Below are 16979 nucleotides of genomic sequence, written 5' to 3'. Positions count from 1 at the left end.
AATAATTGGATCCTACATAAATATATCTGATTTTTTCCTAAAAAGCTGTCAGATATTTCATAAGTTGTCAAACTATAATTATTATGGACATATACATTTTCATAGCAACCAACCATACCAACAATTGCGATTTCTATCAAATTTCGTTTTAATTTATCACTACAGGAAAAATAAAAAGATTGTGGGAATTGTAATAATTTGCAAATACAATATCCTACATATATCATTATAAACAATCGCAGACAAAATTGTATGTTCAACTCGGCAACTCACTTTAACTATCAGCCGCAGCAGTCAATCTACTATGATACTTTGCTTCCTAGTAAAACAAATAACTATTTCAGAATAGTTTATCATTTCTTCATATTCCATAGCTATAGACAGTATCGACTTTTCAAATCAGTGGAAAACCGGCTAAAAAAAAAGTTATGTCTCTCTTTGGTGTCGGAGTGATATGGGTATATACATTCTCCAAAGTAGCAATTGGTGAAAGAATGAACGAGAGGTCAAAATCTCCTAACTTCGTGTCAGGACTTAACCAATTTTTTGCGATATTTGAATTCGGTCTGATCTGTTGTCGCTGAAATATTCGGATTTGTATTTCGATATTCGATAACACTATCAACAAAAATTTTGTGCGTATTTGGAAAGTGATATTGATATAGGGACACGCAAAATCTGAACTGGATCGGATCTACAAGGAAATATTGGGTATTTCTTTTCTGACAATCTTCTACATTTCTATGAATCTGATGAAATGATCTGCGCGGAGCTTGGAACTGTTATGTCATATCAACACCTAAAATCTCAATTCCGTAGGTTTTGTGGTCACTGGAATATTAGGCAATTTTCTACTATATTCTGCTCAATGTTGTATGGTTTGGGTGATTGATATAGACTTCAGCTGAATACTTGAAATTGTCATCATGATGGAATATGCTATTTTGAAATGAAAAGGAAAATAATATTTGGAACTATCATATTTATGGAATCCCTAGATGGATTTTACATGCGAAACGCAAGTGCCAACAATGAAATAATGAAACATGAATAATACCAAATTGGTTACTGTGGCTATTTCCATTTATGAGATTCCAATATAGAAAGCAATTGGATGGAACATATCATAATGAGACCAAACATATAAACTGAAAAAGTGATATTACATATTTCACAAATAAATTAATAGAATAACTGAAGCGGATGTATTGTAGTTGATATTATGGTCGGAATTTGACCATAATAATATTATTATGATGTAATGAGCATTCCACATTACAATATATCCAGTTAGATTCATTTCAATAAATAATTTTCATCTATCCAATACCTTTCATTATTTTGAAAATCAATACATATAGGTAGCTCTTTTGGGGATTCATATCAATCATATCAATGAAGGCGATGATAATACAAATACAAATTCTAATATTTTCATTTGAGAGAATTATACTAACTGACAAATAAACTGCAACACTCAGAAGGAGCTGTGTGAATTCTAATTTTATTTTGGTAAAACATAAATAGTATAGCAAGGAGTACCTGAATGATTTTATTGGGACAAAAAAGTTTTTTTCATGCGAACAAGTTGTACAACAAACCAGCTGTTTGAGGAGCACAAAGTCGATGTTTAGTTGTTAAAATGCCTAGAACATGTTTACGCGGAATTTATCGCCAGCTAAGTGAATTTGAAAGAGGTCGAATTATTGGTCTACGGGAGGCGGGGTTGTCATTTCGAAAAATTGCTAGCCGTACGAAAATATATCCAACTACTGTTATGAGATGTTGTCAAGCTTGATTTGATAATGCCGAAAATCGAAGAAGAGTAGGCACCGGACGTTGAAGTTGGAGATCGACGTCTAAGAATTATGGCCGTAAGAGATCGATTTTCGACAACTCGATCTTTGGCTAATGAGTGGTTAGAAGAACAAGGCCATCCTGTAACTGTCCGAACAGTTTACCCCCGGATAAGGTTTTTTGAACTGCAGCATTATCGACCTCATCTTGTGTTACCTCTGCCGGCTGAGCATCGCCGTCAACAATTATAGTGGTGCAGAAAACGTCAATATTGGAATGTGGAATGGCATCAGGACGTCTTTTCTTATGTATCTCGATTCTCCTTGAGTGCACATAATTGCTGAAAAAGGGTAAGACAACGTAGGGGAGAAAGACGTTCAGTTTTATGATGAGCGTAATTTACATTGGACAGTTGATGTAATGGTATGGGGTGCAATTGCATGCAAGTAGGCCACCTTAAGTCTTCATTCGATGTAACCGCGCCGCATTACCTTAAAGAAATAGTGGAGCCATATGTTCTTCCTTACCTCAACCGGCTCGAGAATTTCAGCAAGATAATGCCCCATCTCATATTGCCAGAGTTAGTTTAAACTTTTTCGAAGAGACCCATATGAATATTTTGCCATGGCCTCCCAGATCCCCCGACCTTTCACCCATAGAGCATGTTTGGGACATCATGGGTAGAAGGCTTGGAAATTTACCCCAGCCCCCACGGACTTTGGCGGCTCTGATATATGAAGTACAGGTAGCTTGGGATACTTAGTAACCCTCAAGAAGAAATAGACCATCTCATTGCATCAATGCCGAGACGTGTTGGGTAGTATACAGGGTGGCCACTTTTTCAATGGGATTGTATTGGTAACTTTCAAACCATAAGAGTTAAAAGGTCGGTCAAATGGAGAAAAAGTTGCATGCATAGAAGCATTATCAAGCAGTTCAAACAAATCGAGATTATCAGGGCCGGTTATTGAGATATCATAAGGAAAGTAAATTATGTCATTTTGATTTTTCTTTTTTCCCACTTTATTTCAAATATTATCGAAAAATGTTACAGGAATTTTTTATTCGACAGTAAATTGTCCTCAATTTGTCGTGCTCCGACCCAAAGAAATTTGGATAAGGGTCAAAATCACCTGAAAATCAACTTTGAATGACATTGTATGATATGTCGTTGAATTCAGCGTTAAAAGTTATTTCGAAAAGTGTCATGAAATATACAGGTCTGAATTGAAAAAAATGAGGTTGAGGGTGGCCCAGAGAGCACGAAACGTTGGATACGAAATCTGATTACGTCAAATTGAGAACAATTTACTGTCGAATAAAAAATTCCTGTAACATTTTCCGATAATATTTGAAATAAAGTGGGAAAAAAAGAAAAATCAAAATGACAAAATTTACTTTTCTTATGATATCTCAATAACCGGCACTGATAATCTCGATTTGTTTGAACTTCTTGATAATGCTTCTATGCATGCAATTTTTTCTCCATTCGACCGACCTTCTAACTCTTAGGGTTTAAAAGTTACCAATACAATCCCATTGAAAAAGTGGCCACTCTGTATATACATATAATCGAGGTGGACAAACACATAGTCAATAAATTTAAAAAAAAAATTGTAAACCCTTCGTTTTTCCTCCAAATTTCAATCATTTACTCCTTGCTATACTATACTGCACCATAAAAAAAATTAAATTTCTACTGGGTGTTGCAGTTTCTTCGTCAGTTAGGTCTGTACGTGAATTTTCCGGTGTAAGTTTCAGAAAAATTCTCCTTAATAGTGTTCTGGAATTTTCTAAAATGAAGGGCAATAATCTGAAACGTGTTAATTAATTCCATTCTAATCTCCTCCAGAATAATTTGTCGGTCGATATTTTACTGTGCAATTATAAACTTGGAAGTAGAATACGAACAAGGCCAAGTTTCCGTTCTAAGTGAGTTACACCAAAGATGAAACATAGCACACATCAGCATCAATTAGGGAAGTGTACGTTATTGTTAAAATGATTTATGTTCGAATATTGTACAGTTCGAGACCGCTCGTCGACTGAATGCAGAAATGATGTTGATTATATGATATTCTCGAGATTTATTGGACGTGATTGTGTCAAGGACTCAACAACCAGAACGCAGAACCCTATTATGAGCAGCCCTCGATATTGCACATCAAAAATTTGAACCTGTTTACTAAACAAGCCTTTGTTGTGGCGTTTCGTACTGAAAAGTTAACTATCGCATTATACACTATACCAATAAATTAACGCACCAAACTGAAATCCAAAACAAAAAACTTGGCTCAAGTTTAAGATGCATTTTCGTCAAAACTTCTTTTCTTTTGAATGACAGGTTATTTTCTCCAGAACGTTGGTGTGAGAATCGTATGCGCATAAAAACCTCTATTTTTGAATACCGAGTGTCGCAATTATAGCTTGTTTTTTCCATCAAATTTGTAAACCTCTGCAGAGTGTAACAGTTACATTATACCAAGTTGGAATTCAACTTACACTTTAGCCTCATCGTTTTTCAAAATTTTTGTTTTCGATTCACTTTATTATCTTTCTTATTGCTAGAGAAACACTTGCCTTATTCTGAGTGGTCAATTTATTGGCGAAGTGTATTATGTGTGTTGGATCCAGTCATGGTTCCCTGTAAATAATTGACATGGTCAACAGGATGCTTGGAGTTTCTTCAAGTGTCGAGGGCATGACAGTTTCAATGAATTTACAGGGAACGAATTGCTTTTGTATATAACTTAAAAAGGAAGTTTTAATTGTTCATGTGTCATGTCGGTAGTAAATCTTAAGAGATTCACTGGGGGTTGGGTACCGGATGTCACATCTGCGGATTGAGTGCATGTCCTTCGAGAATATTCCATTTCCAGGAATACGCGAAGAGCTTTGTGGGCGGTACGGCAAAACTTTTATTGGACTAGGGGTGGTACTTGATACTTTCCTCCGATATCGGAGTGGTGCTAAGGATGTGGTCAAGCCGGAAGAAGGGAAGTCGATATTCAAGGGAGAGGTCAGTAAGTTCCAGCGAGTAGAGAAAGTAAGTTCCAGCCGATCGACAGTTCAAGTTGAGTCTAAGACGAGTTGAGAGCAAGTTCGGTCGGTCAACTCAAGACGTGCGACGTAAAGACGGTTCGCGGACTAGATTAAGACGAGTCGCGAACGAGTTAAAAACGAGACGACCGAAACTAGAATCAAAGACGAAGACGTGATATGCAAAGACGCTTCGAGTTATTAACACTCTAATTAAAGACGAAATTCTGTACCGTAGTGAGAAACTAATAAAAGACGTAATTAAGATCTTCTCAAAACTGTGTTGTACTCTCTTGATCTCGATCTCGAACAGAAATCAAGATATAGCGAAACATTTGAAGCGGCATAAATCTTAAACACATGGATCTATTTTGCCTGATACAATCGTGATTAAAATGACTTATTGATTAACTGCTGCTTTTGAAACTCATTACTTACATTACTCAAACGAGGAAGCATCCAAAGAACAATTCTCCTTGTAACTTGAGAAGACTCTTCAGGGGAAAAGTGTCATGTTATCCTCGTATTCCATTCCTTTCTCTCGTATTATCGAGTGGAAATGAAAACATTCAACGTAAATGATTTCCCAGCAGAATAACAATTCATCATCTCACGATTTATTTGACTTAAAATATTTGTATTTCAGTTTGAATGTTTTCAAGCTTTTATGAATAAAATATTTTCTCACTAAAATTGAGAAGAATTGGGATGTACCATAGAGTAATAAACGTAGATAGAAGAAGTATATGCAATTTTCACATGTCGTTATGAATGAATGTTGAATATATTTTATTATATCGTTATGAATGAATGTTATATTGAATGAAATATACAGGGTGGCCATTTGAAAACGAAACAGACGAGATTACAGACGAAATAAAGTTTTTCGATAGAAATGCTCGGACAGGTCGATTTCTGTTTCGAAGGGGACAACTTAAGATGTAAGATTACGGACGCATAGCGCTTCAACCCTTGCTACTACAACCCTCACCCCCAAATTTTTAATAGGGAAGATGGGGTGAGTGATACCTCATTTGAAAGGTATTTTTATACTGATTTCAGCACAGTAATTGTTTTTTCATTTTATGCCTTAGTTCTCGAAATATTCTTAACTAAGTATTTGCAAATGAAGTAGTGTTTTCATGGCACTTGTAGTGTTTTGTGAAAAATCGACATTTTGAGCTTCAAAACAACCATGACTGTGGCTTCCTTCCTAAATAACTAACGCATGAATATTTCGAGAACTAATGCATAAAATGAAAAAACAATTACTGTGCTGAAATCAGTATAAAAATACCTTTAAATTGAGGTATCACTCACCCCATCTTCCCTATTCAAAAATTGGGGGTGGGGGTTGTAGCAGCAAGGGTTGAAGCGCTATGCGTCCGTAACCTACATCTTAAGTTGTCCCCCTCGAAACAGAAATCGACCTGTCCGAGCATTTCTATCGAAAAACTTTATTTCGTCTGTAATATCGTCTGTTTCGTTTTCAAATGGCCACCCTGTATATACTTGCGAATTGAGTGAAATATCGTATCACTGATATGTTTTCATTTCGGCGCGCTTCTTGTCAAATTTGATAGTTCCTGTTGGGGACAAAATTTGCTCACTGAAAATGACATTTGCTTCCTCTATTGATGTTCATTACTCTGAGGGATGTACCGATGACCTCATTTTGATAAAAAAAAATGAGGACGATAAAAACAAAGTGATCGACATTCCAGAATCTCACCGAAGGCAATGCTACTATATGCTGTAATTCTAATAAAATCCTCTTCTTTCATAATAAAGTGTTCCACAAATCTTCCTACAACGCACAAAGATGATATGATCAACATAAAAATTGAAGGGAAGTTCGAATATAAACTAGCGTTCGAAAAAACACATCGTTTCGTTTTTTGATCTGCTTCCTCTGAATCGTTCATCTATGAACAGCAAAAACAAAATTCCCCTACATAATAATAATCCTCATGGGGTATACAAAATATACAATATTCCGTGGATTGAATCATAAAAACTTTCTCCTCGGCAAGGATTCAGAAATCGTGAAACATATTATCTCTGATACTTAAATTTTCTTGCATATCGGGACAAAACATCGATATTGTCTTCCCCAGCTAACTCAGATACATTACGACTCCCTTATCCTGGCGCCTACTCCCACTCTTTCTACTCTACATTCAGATATCTTTTATCGAACTGTGTTGTCCATTTTCGTGATAAATCTTTCCTTGAAGTCGTTAAACTCTGGGGATGTTTTTCATTCATTCTATATGTATTTACTGCTTGCGTTAGGCCATAAATATGAGAGCAGTTTACTTTTCAAGAATAGCAGTAGGGAATACAGCAATCTTCAACTTTAATATTTTTAGTTTCGTGTCAAGTGATATTGAGTTCACTTCGATCCAATTCAAAACTTAAGTGGAGGATTTATTTTCGCATATAAAACTCACCTTATATTACTGCAAATTTCCTTTCTATCTGGATGTGGTGACTCTGCAAAAATAAAAATAAATTAACTAGTATAAATGTACGATCCAGTTATTGTTCCCTGTAAATAATTGAGATGGTCGACAGGATGTTTGGAGACCTATCAGTTTCTTCAAGTGTCGAGGGCATAACAGTTCAAATTAATTTACAGGGAACGAATTGTTATTGTACATATAATGTAAAAAAGGTGTGTTATTCTTCGAGGTGTCGAAGATGTGTCATATCGGTTGTAAATCTTAAGAAACTTACTGGGGTTGGGAAAGTTCAAGAACAAGACGGTTGTACCAGATGTGTTACATCTGTGTATCAGGTTCTAGTCCTTCGAGAATATTCGATTTCCAAGAATCCGCGAAGATCTTTGTGGGCGGTACGGCAAAACTCTTATTGGACTAGGGGATGGTACTTTCCCTAAGGGTGTGGTCAAGCCGGAAGGAGGGAAGGATATTCAGAGTAGATGAAGTAAGTTCCAGCCGGTGGACAGTTGAAGTCAAGTCTAAGACGGGAGACAGAATAAGTTCGGTCGGTCAACTTAAGACGTACGACGAAAAGACGGTTCGTGGACTAGATTAAGACGAGTCGCGAACAAGTTAGAGACGAGACTACCGAAATTCTAAAGTACGACGAAGACGTGATAATCGAAGACGTTTCGAGTAATTAACACTCGAGTTGAAGACGAAATTCAGTACCGTAGTGAGAAACTTGTAATTAAGACGTAATTAAGATCTTCTCAATACTGAGTTTGTATTGTATAAGTGTGGCTTTGTAAATAGATGTAAATAATTCAGAAGAGTTCAATAATTACAAATCCGACAAAGTCACGGAGAAAAAGACGAGGTAATCGAATCATACCTCTAGACGATCGATTAACCAAGCCTACATAAATATCAGAAATTTGACGTTCCTAAGAAAAATCAGTATTTTTATGATTTTCAGAAAGACGATAACTGGAAATTCCAGGAGGGGTCAAATTCTTTTCTCCGAAGGATTCTTAAGTTTGATCATTGGAAGAAATCAACCGAAGTTGATCTTTGTTTAGAATGAGACAATTCGTGTTATCCAGGAAAATAAATCTGACGTGTAATATTTCAAATGGAATACAGATTAATTAATGAATAACTAACAAATTACATTGACAAATAAATTGGTTTTCCATTATCCAATATATGAAGCGATGTAATTTACAGCTTCATGCAATACAATATATTCGAAATGTTCATTTATTTCCAGTTCAACTTAATGGAATACTGCGGACTGTACCACCGAAATTTACAAATGTCATGAGTATTCAGCGAACCAATTGGATTCGAATTCAACGTCATATATTATTTGAGACTTGAAAGACCTTCAAACGGTTGAACTCGCTGTATTTTCGACTGCAAAATGGTATGTTGGGAAACTTCATTTATGCAGTTTACGCCATGAGTTTGCAAGTTTTTGGCCACAAACGATTTAGAATATAACATATATTATTTTCGAATGGATTTTTTTCCAATAGGAAATTTCATTTTCATTTTAAAAACAGGCCAAAAACTGGAAAATGTAGTCTAGTTCTCTGAGTATTTTTAACGTCATCACTTATACAATACATAGGCGCACAACTTTGCTTCCACCGTTTTTTTTTCGAAATTTGAGGTATATTGTAAAAAACGCGTTATACATTTATGATTCGAAGTATAGGTAGTCCATTGCTGGCCACAACTTTCTCCCATCTTTCGGGCAGAATACGAATCCCGCAATGACAAAACTGGTCATCTTTTACAGTGATCCACTAATCGATCCAATTTTTACTTCTTCATAAGACCGGAAGTACTGGGCGGCCAGGCCGTGTGCCATTGATCGAAACTGGTAGGTGGGGTAGGACTTCCCATTTCAACGTTTCCAAGTTTATCTTGACCACTTTCGTAACATGGGGTCGAGCATTGTCATGCTGTAAAATCACTTTATCATGTCTCTCGTTGTATTGCGGCCATTTATATTTCAATGCTCTACACAACAAACGCATTAATGCGTTCGATAACGATCGCCTGTGATTGTTTCAATCATAATACACTACGCCGAGCTGGTCCCACCAAATACTGAAGATGACCTTGTATTCGGAAATATTTGGATTGGCCATCGGAAGCATGGCCCCATTGTTTTCTGGGCTTGGGATTATCGTAATGAACCCATTTTTCGTCTCCAGTCACAATGCAATGCCTCTCGTCTTTGCCTTGCAAGCAGCTGCTCACAAGCAAACAAACGCTGTTCAACATATCTCGGCTTCAACTCGTACGGCTGTCAATTTCCTTGTTTCTGAATAATTTCCATGACTTTCAGGCGTTTTGAAATGTCTTGTTGCGTCCCTCCAAATGATCCTGCAAAATTCTTGTTACGTTTCACACGAGTCTTGATCGAGTAATGCCTCCAATTCTGCATCTTTGAAAACCTTCTCTCTTCCAACGCTGGTCTTCGACGTCCAAATCACCGTTTTTGAACCATTGAAACCACTCTCCAACTTCTTTTTGGGCTGAAATTAGCCAACAGGGCCTAAGTATTAGTATATTTTGAGAGAAATTGATGCATGTATATTCCATTGTGAAATGGAAGGTATGCCATTAATGATGGAAAACGTTATCAGCCAAATGGCTGATGGTTGCAGCACCCTATTCTTTTCCTGCAAAATTTTGCAAACTGTGACTACAAAATTCCCACAATTTTTCGAGTGAATTTTAACAACTTCAGTGCGCTGTAACAGCGTGTTTTGTTTTTCATTTTCAGTAATGGTTCTTTTTTTTTTTGTTGAATGTCAAAGAATGACAGATTCAAAAGTGACATCTGTCCAGATAATGAGCTATTCAAAATGGAAAACCCTTCTTCAATGATGACAATGAAAATGAATGAGATGGGAATTATTTTCATTTATTGCAATAAAAGTGAATTTTCTGAATTTCTAAACGCAAAATTCAAAATCGATCATAATGGGGGTTCCATTCTTCAATCATAAAACGAAATTCGCCATATCGGGCAGGAGAAAGAGGAGATTAATCCTATATTTTTTGTGCTGAATAGAAAGCCCTCTTCGAGATATATTATCATCAAACATTACCACAGAATCACGTACATAAATTAACAGAGCCTTCACCTCCACCGTTCCGCCATTTGTCTTCAGGCAACGCAGTCCTATCCCCAAATGTCGTTAAGGGTTATTTTTCTCGCCGTTCAATTGTTTTCTCTAAGTGGCGCAGTTGGATCGGCTTGAATACTAATGAGAATAATATGCGAGTATTTCTTGGAATCCGTAATCGTTTTTAGCTATTTCCCGTCTATGGGCAAAACGAGATGAATTGTGATTCTCCGATCGCCCATCCAGATGATAAAACCATGTATTTCGCATGAAATATTTTGAAAAGAAAAAAGAAGAATTTTTTGTAGTCATGGAAAATTTAGTATATTTTTTTCGATATTCTTCTTGAATTTTCTCTGGTTCTGGAAACGTGATCAAACTGGAATTTTGCATGAGGCGTGGAACAGTTATTTTGGTAGTTTGATGTTATCAGAATTACAGGATTTGAATCATATTTGAATGGCTATATTTATGAAACCTTTACTCGGAGTTTACTCATTACCAAACCCCACCGAGGTATTCTAGGTCCGAACCAACTTTGTTAATTAACTGTTTTTAATTGTTTTCGTTCGAGAATTAGTGTGTTTGGTAAAACATAGATAGTATAGCAAAACGTAAAAGATTGAATTTGGAGAAAAAAGCCGTGAAGGTTTTTTCATGTGAACAAATAAAAAAATGTTGTTACTTGAAAATTATAGTCGTTTTTTGCAAGTTTTTAAAATTTCACAACAAACCAGCTGTTCGAGGAGATGCAAAGTCGATGTCTAGTTGTTGTTAAAATACTTGGAACTGGTGTACGCGGAATTTATAGCCAGCTAAGTGAATTTGAAAGAGGTCGAATTATTGGTCTACCGGAGGCTATTCATTCCGAGAAATCGCTAACCATACGAAGAGAAATACAATTATGAGATATTGTTAAACGTGGTTTGATAATGCCCAAAATCGAAGAAGAGTAGGCAACGGACGTCGAAGGGGCACAAATGAAGTTCAAGATCGACGTCTAAGACTTATGGCCATTAGAGACCGATTTGCGACAACTCGATCTTTGGCTGATGAGTGGTTAGGAGAACAAGGCCATCCTGTAACTGTCCAAACGGTTTACCGCCGGATAAGGTCTTTGTACTGCAGCATTATCAACCTCATCTTGTGATACTTCTGACGGTTGAGCATCGCCGACAACGATTAGTGGTGCAGTGAACTTCAACATTGGAATGTGGAATGGCATCAGGTCATCTTTTCTGATGAATCTCGATTCTCCTTGAGTGCACGTGATGGCCGAAGAAGGGTAAGACGACGTTGGGGAGAAAGACGTGAACCTCAGTTTGATGTGGAACGTCATGGGTCATGTACACCGGACAGTAGGAATTTGGAATGTGGCGCTGTTACAAATGCAAGAAGGTCACCTTTAGTCTTCATTCTAAGTAGCATGACAGCGCTGCGTTACCTCCAAGAAATAGTGGAGACTGGAGACATGTTCTCCCTTACCTTAACCGGCTCGAGAATCAAATATTCCAGCAAGAAAAATGTCCGACCTCATGTTGCTAGAGTTAATTCAAACTTTTTGAAGCGACCTATGTGAATCTTTTGCCATGGCCGCTCAGATCTCCCGATCCCCATATATCATACTTGGGACATCATATGGGCAGATGACTCAGAAATTCACCCCAGCCCCCACGGATTTTGGAGGCTCTGAGACATGAAGTACAAGTTGCTTGGGATAGTAACCCAAGAAGAAATAGACCATCTTATTGCATCAATGCCGAGACTTGTTGGGAAGTGTATAGATAATGGCGGTGGACAAACACATTGTTTTACCAAAAAAAAATTGAAATCTAAACAGAAAATAAGGACGAACCATATCGTTAAAGAGAAAATTAAGAAGGCGGACGTGATGATACAGTGATTTGTTCAGGGAACGACCGCGAAAAATAACTAATGAATCAGCACAAGATAAAAGTTTCGTAGCTTCTGAGTAAAGCTCTAAAAGGAATTGCATTCTATGTAATTGAGGTAGTCGAACAAATGGGAGTTAAGAGTAAGAGCATTGATTTAGTATCGTTGCTATTTCTTAGGCCATAAATTAACTTGGCTTGATGCTCTCCATTTAATTTTATGTGTGATTCCAGACTACTCTTGGATGTTTGATAAATTATTCTATTTGTCTCCTGTGAAAGCCTAAGCTTTCGGCGTCATTTGATGTTTCATTGGATACGTAAATGAATATTTTAATTCGTTCATATATTTAATTGAACACCATAACATTCAACTTTCACCATTACTTAATAACAGCAATTCGTAATTAGAGTTGACTCATGTTAGAGGGGGGTTATCCCACATTGAAAAAGCAAAATCTTTTAATTTTTGTGAGGAAATTTGGTAATTATTTACTTTATGGAATTTATTTTAATAATGATTCAAAAGTTATGGAATTTTGCAGAGTCTAGATTAAGAATCCGGTGATACAAATTTCTCAATCCCGCTAGTTTTTTCAAGAGAAAATTATGAAGTTGGCCTAATAAAGGTAAGGTTATCCATATTAATATAGCTGGTTTTTTTGGATTTTCCCAATTGATTCTCGTTAGAAATGATGAATTAATCACATATCAAGATATTCCAGAAAAAAGTAACTTTTTTCGTCAAAACCAAGGATTTTAGTCATTGTTAACTTACATTCATATGGTGGCGGCCATGAGGTTTCATACGTAATACCTGCCAGAAGCATCATGACCATGTAAACAATGAATAAAATCCTTGTTTTTTTGAAAGGAATAGCTTGAAATTTGCTTGATTCATCATTTCTAACGAGAATCAATTGAGAACATACATCACAGATAACAGATTGTTCTGAATGAATCCTTAATATTTCAATAAAACTAGAATTCACAAAATAATTTCTAAAATCCACCAAAGGGTTCAAGGAAAATGAATTACAATCTTCGTTGAGCTTTTGTCTGTTTAGCTACATAATAATTTTGCCGGATGTATATTTTTAGTGTCCCTTTTATAACCCAATAAATAGAAAGAATTTTTTTATCGGAAACCATTTTTAATCGAACCTTCGAATCTCACATTCCCCGTACTTAGGGAACTATAGAAATTCAATCTTTTATATTTCAAAATCATAGAAAGAAAAATATAATCGAATTCAGACATACGCAAAAAAAGAAACCTTTCATTGCAATTTCAATTTTATTTTCAGCATGTCACGCCTAACCTATCAGTACTTGGCTTGAGCTTAACTTTTAAGTCAAGGTCAAGTCAAGTAGTAGTTTTTCAATCTCAAGTAAAGTCAAGTATTTATTTATCAAGTACTTGAATGATATCAAGCTACTCGATTTTTAGCTTATTAGCAGTTTTATTGTGTAGTGTCACATTAATAAAAACATGATGAAATGAGAAGAATTTTGCGAAAAACACTTTTCTATAATATTGAGAAAACCTCCAGGCTTTGTTTGATTTTATGTTTCTCCATACAGGATCTAAGACACTTGAGGCATCTTATAGATTTGTCACCTAACCTATTGCGGTTTTTTTTTACTGTAAGAGCAACTCTGGAAAATTGTCTTTCAACAGTAGCTGGAGATGATGGCGTTGATTAAAAATCCTTGGTCATTTTGGCCAAGTTTAGAAAGATATTTCTGAAACTACCAAAATCTACCAATAGATTTCATAAGAATGTGAGAAAACAACTAATAAACTAGCGAATGCTTCAGTCTCTCGGCGCTCCAGGAATCCCCTCATTTAGTCTAAGCGCGCACGAAATTGCAGAGATATACGAGGCGTGTATTTAAAGTAAGGTCTCCATTTATTTTTTCACATTAAATAACATTTATTTACTAAGTTTTATACATTGATGTAAAGCTTGAAATAGAAGCTATTTTTCTACGTAATCGGCATTCACTTCGATGAGCTTCCTCATTCGTACGACAAACTTTTGTATCTCCTCCTCGAACCACGATCCCGCCGCCTCGCGCAAGAACGAAATGACCGCTTCATGAACTTCTTCATCGTTCGCAAATTTCATTCCGCCTAGATGTTTTTTAAGAGCAGGAAGCATGTGACGAATGAATCAAGAAATTCTTCCCCTCCCTCTTCAAAACTGGCGAGAAAGTCTTGGGCACATTGGAGACGTTTGACTTTGTGCTCCGGGGTAAGCATTTTCGGGACCCACCCGGCTGACAATTTTCGGTATTGCAGTATTCACCAAAATTGAATGAATAGAGTCTCTACTGCACACATCTTGGAGTGTTTCGGCAAACTCATTGAGAGTCAAATGCGATCTTTCAGCACAAGTGCCTCAACTTTCCGCACTGTTTCGTCCGAGTGTGACGGCCTGTCGCTGCGCTCCTCGTCGTGAACGTTTAGTCGGCCAGCTGAAAATTCTCTACACCATTTTCGAACGTTTTTCATGTCCGTACATTTCTCACCATACACTTTTTCCAATTGACGATGAATTTCTATAGGAGGAGTTTCTTTTGAGTGCAAAAACTTAATGACTGAACGTAACTCGCACCTGGCGGGAGCGACAACCGGCACTTCCATTGCAAATATGGCTGCTACGTCAAGACTGAGCGTTCTAATGAGCTCCACCAGGTGTCGATTGGTGGAGGGGGGCCTAACGTATACAACAGTTCTGCCGGATTTCATCTAGAGCTACTTGCGGCGATACAATGGCCTTGGAGACCTTACTTTAAATACACGCCTCGTATGACGTGCGACGCGTGCATATCAAGCTCTATAATATCAAGCCGCTTGATATCAAGTCGAGCAATAAATGTCTAAAATCAAGTCTAGCCAAGCTCAAGCATGTAACTTTTCACAAACTTGATTTTCACGTCAAGTATAGTTAGTTAAAATACCAAGCTATTTGGCTTGATGAATCCCTAATATTAGTCAGGGAATTTAAAAATTATACATCGCTCTTTGACTGCGAGGTTTTCAATATTCAACACAGAAATCATCGCGCCACTTATACCAAATATCCGAATGCAATACTCCGAGGGTCCGTTCATAGAATTTTGGAAAAGGCATAGGGGGTGATAATGAAATCAGCGGGTCTCAGTAGGACATAAAGTCAGATGAGGCTCCCTAGAATTGGACAATTTTGGGTCAGTTACAAACATCAATTTGTTTAGTTTGGCTACGGTCGGATTTCCCCAAGGACAATTCCGTTTCGTGCTGTTGATTGGAAGGTATACCCCTGTTGTCGAATGAAAAAGAATATTATCTGCGTTTTTAGAAAGCCCCAAGAGGGCGCCGAATTGAATTGGGTCTTTAGAACGGTCGAATTCGGGAATTTATCTCAACTATAATATTTTAAACATTATAAAAAATTGAATGTTATTCGAAGGAACAGTCAATAATTTCAATTAGGATAGGACCATTTAGAGGGATATGGAAAACGTTAGAAATACAAAGTGGCTTAAATTCATATGTTTTTATTATCTATCCAATATACATAGAGATTTCAATGGTGTCTTCGATTTTTTTCCGTTTCACATTATGTCAGAGACGCGATAGTCATGTTTTTTTCGATTGGTCGCCATTTTCGTTGTCGTTATGGGGCGAAAAAGAATAAAATTACGAATTCAACAATGTATATGTAACGCAAATTTGAACTTCCTTTTAATTTTTTCATTTAAGTAGTAGGTTGGACCCAGAATTGTCAAATAACTTTGTCCTCTAGAACTTTAGTTTTCTCAAAATATCTCGGCAACAATCGGAGATAGTTTGGATAATTTAAGCCACCCTGTATTTTTAACGGTTTTCGATATCCCTGTAGTGTCCCTCTGAGTTGTTCTAACCCTTTACAGGGTTTTTCAAATCTGAATGAATGAAATTATTTCTAAAGCGAAGGCTTTTTTCGTGGAGGAAACCTGCACTATATTAAGTTGCATGTGAAAAATCCGACCCTAAAACTATTGAGAGTGAGATAAACTATCTATAAAATTATTCCAATTCGTTTAGCAGAAGACCTATGTATGTTACTTCAGAAGTGAAAACTTGATTTGATTGAAAACATGAAAGTAATAGTATCGAAATTTTAAAGAAGCATCTGAAACACAAGTTGTGCATTAGATAAAATTCCAATAATATGAAAAATGTCCACATGTGCCTCCCTCTCCCTTAATCAATTTATTCGTCACAGTGTACTAACTAGAGCTTCATAATAATCTGAATTTTCCTGAGGATTGTTAGATAATGGTAAATTTTGTCTCGAAATCGGTGATACGAAGAAACTATAAAAAACCAAAAACAAAAATTTTTTTCACATTTTTCAAAACTACAAGTGGTTCAGCAAAAAAAAAGTCTTGTGAAAAAAAGCGGGCACTGTTCCAGAAAAATTATCACTTGGTAGATTTGCATTCAAAATTAGCATATCACGTGATGAAAATTTCAATTTTCAATATGTATGCCAAATTCTAGTTGAATATCCTGTGAAGAGAACATACTATGAGAAGAAAACTTGAAAAGAATCAAACTTTAACAACTTGTATCTTGAGAACAAAGCGTTTTCGGTCATATGTTTATAGGACTTTTTTCTTGAAAT

The 16979-nt window shown here is 36.4% G+C and overlaps 1 protein-coding gene across 2 annotated transcripts in view; it reads right to left on the bottom strand.

Annotated features, from left to right (window-relative positions):
• LOC123677556 (neuroligin-1-like) overlaps positions 1-16979 on the bottom strand; it is a 536762-nt gene that overhangs the window by 463886 nt on the left and 55897 nt on the right. For both annotated transcript variants that reach the window (XM_045614141.1, XM_045614140.1), the window contains exon 2: positions 7290-7332. The gene's annotated coding sequence lies outside the window, so the exon portion shown is untranslated. The remainder of the gene's footprint in view (positions 1-7289; positions 7333-16979) is intronic.

The sequence above is a fragment of the Harmonia axyridis genome, chromosome 4 (genome assembly GCF_914767665.1).
Source record: "Harmonia axyridis chromosome 4, icHarAxyr1.1, whole genome shotgun sequence".
Taxonomy (NCBI): Eukaryota; Metazoa; Arthropoda; class Insecta; order Coleoptera; family Coccinellidae; genus Harmonia; species Harmonia axyridis.
The sequence above is the reverse complement of the archived record's forward strand: the minus strand, read 5'-3'. Positions and strand labels throughout refer to the sequence as shown.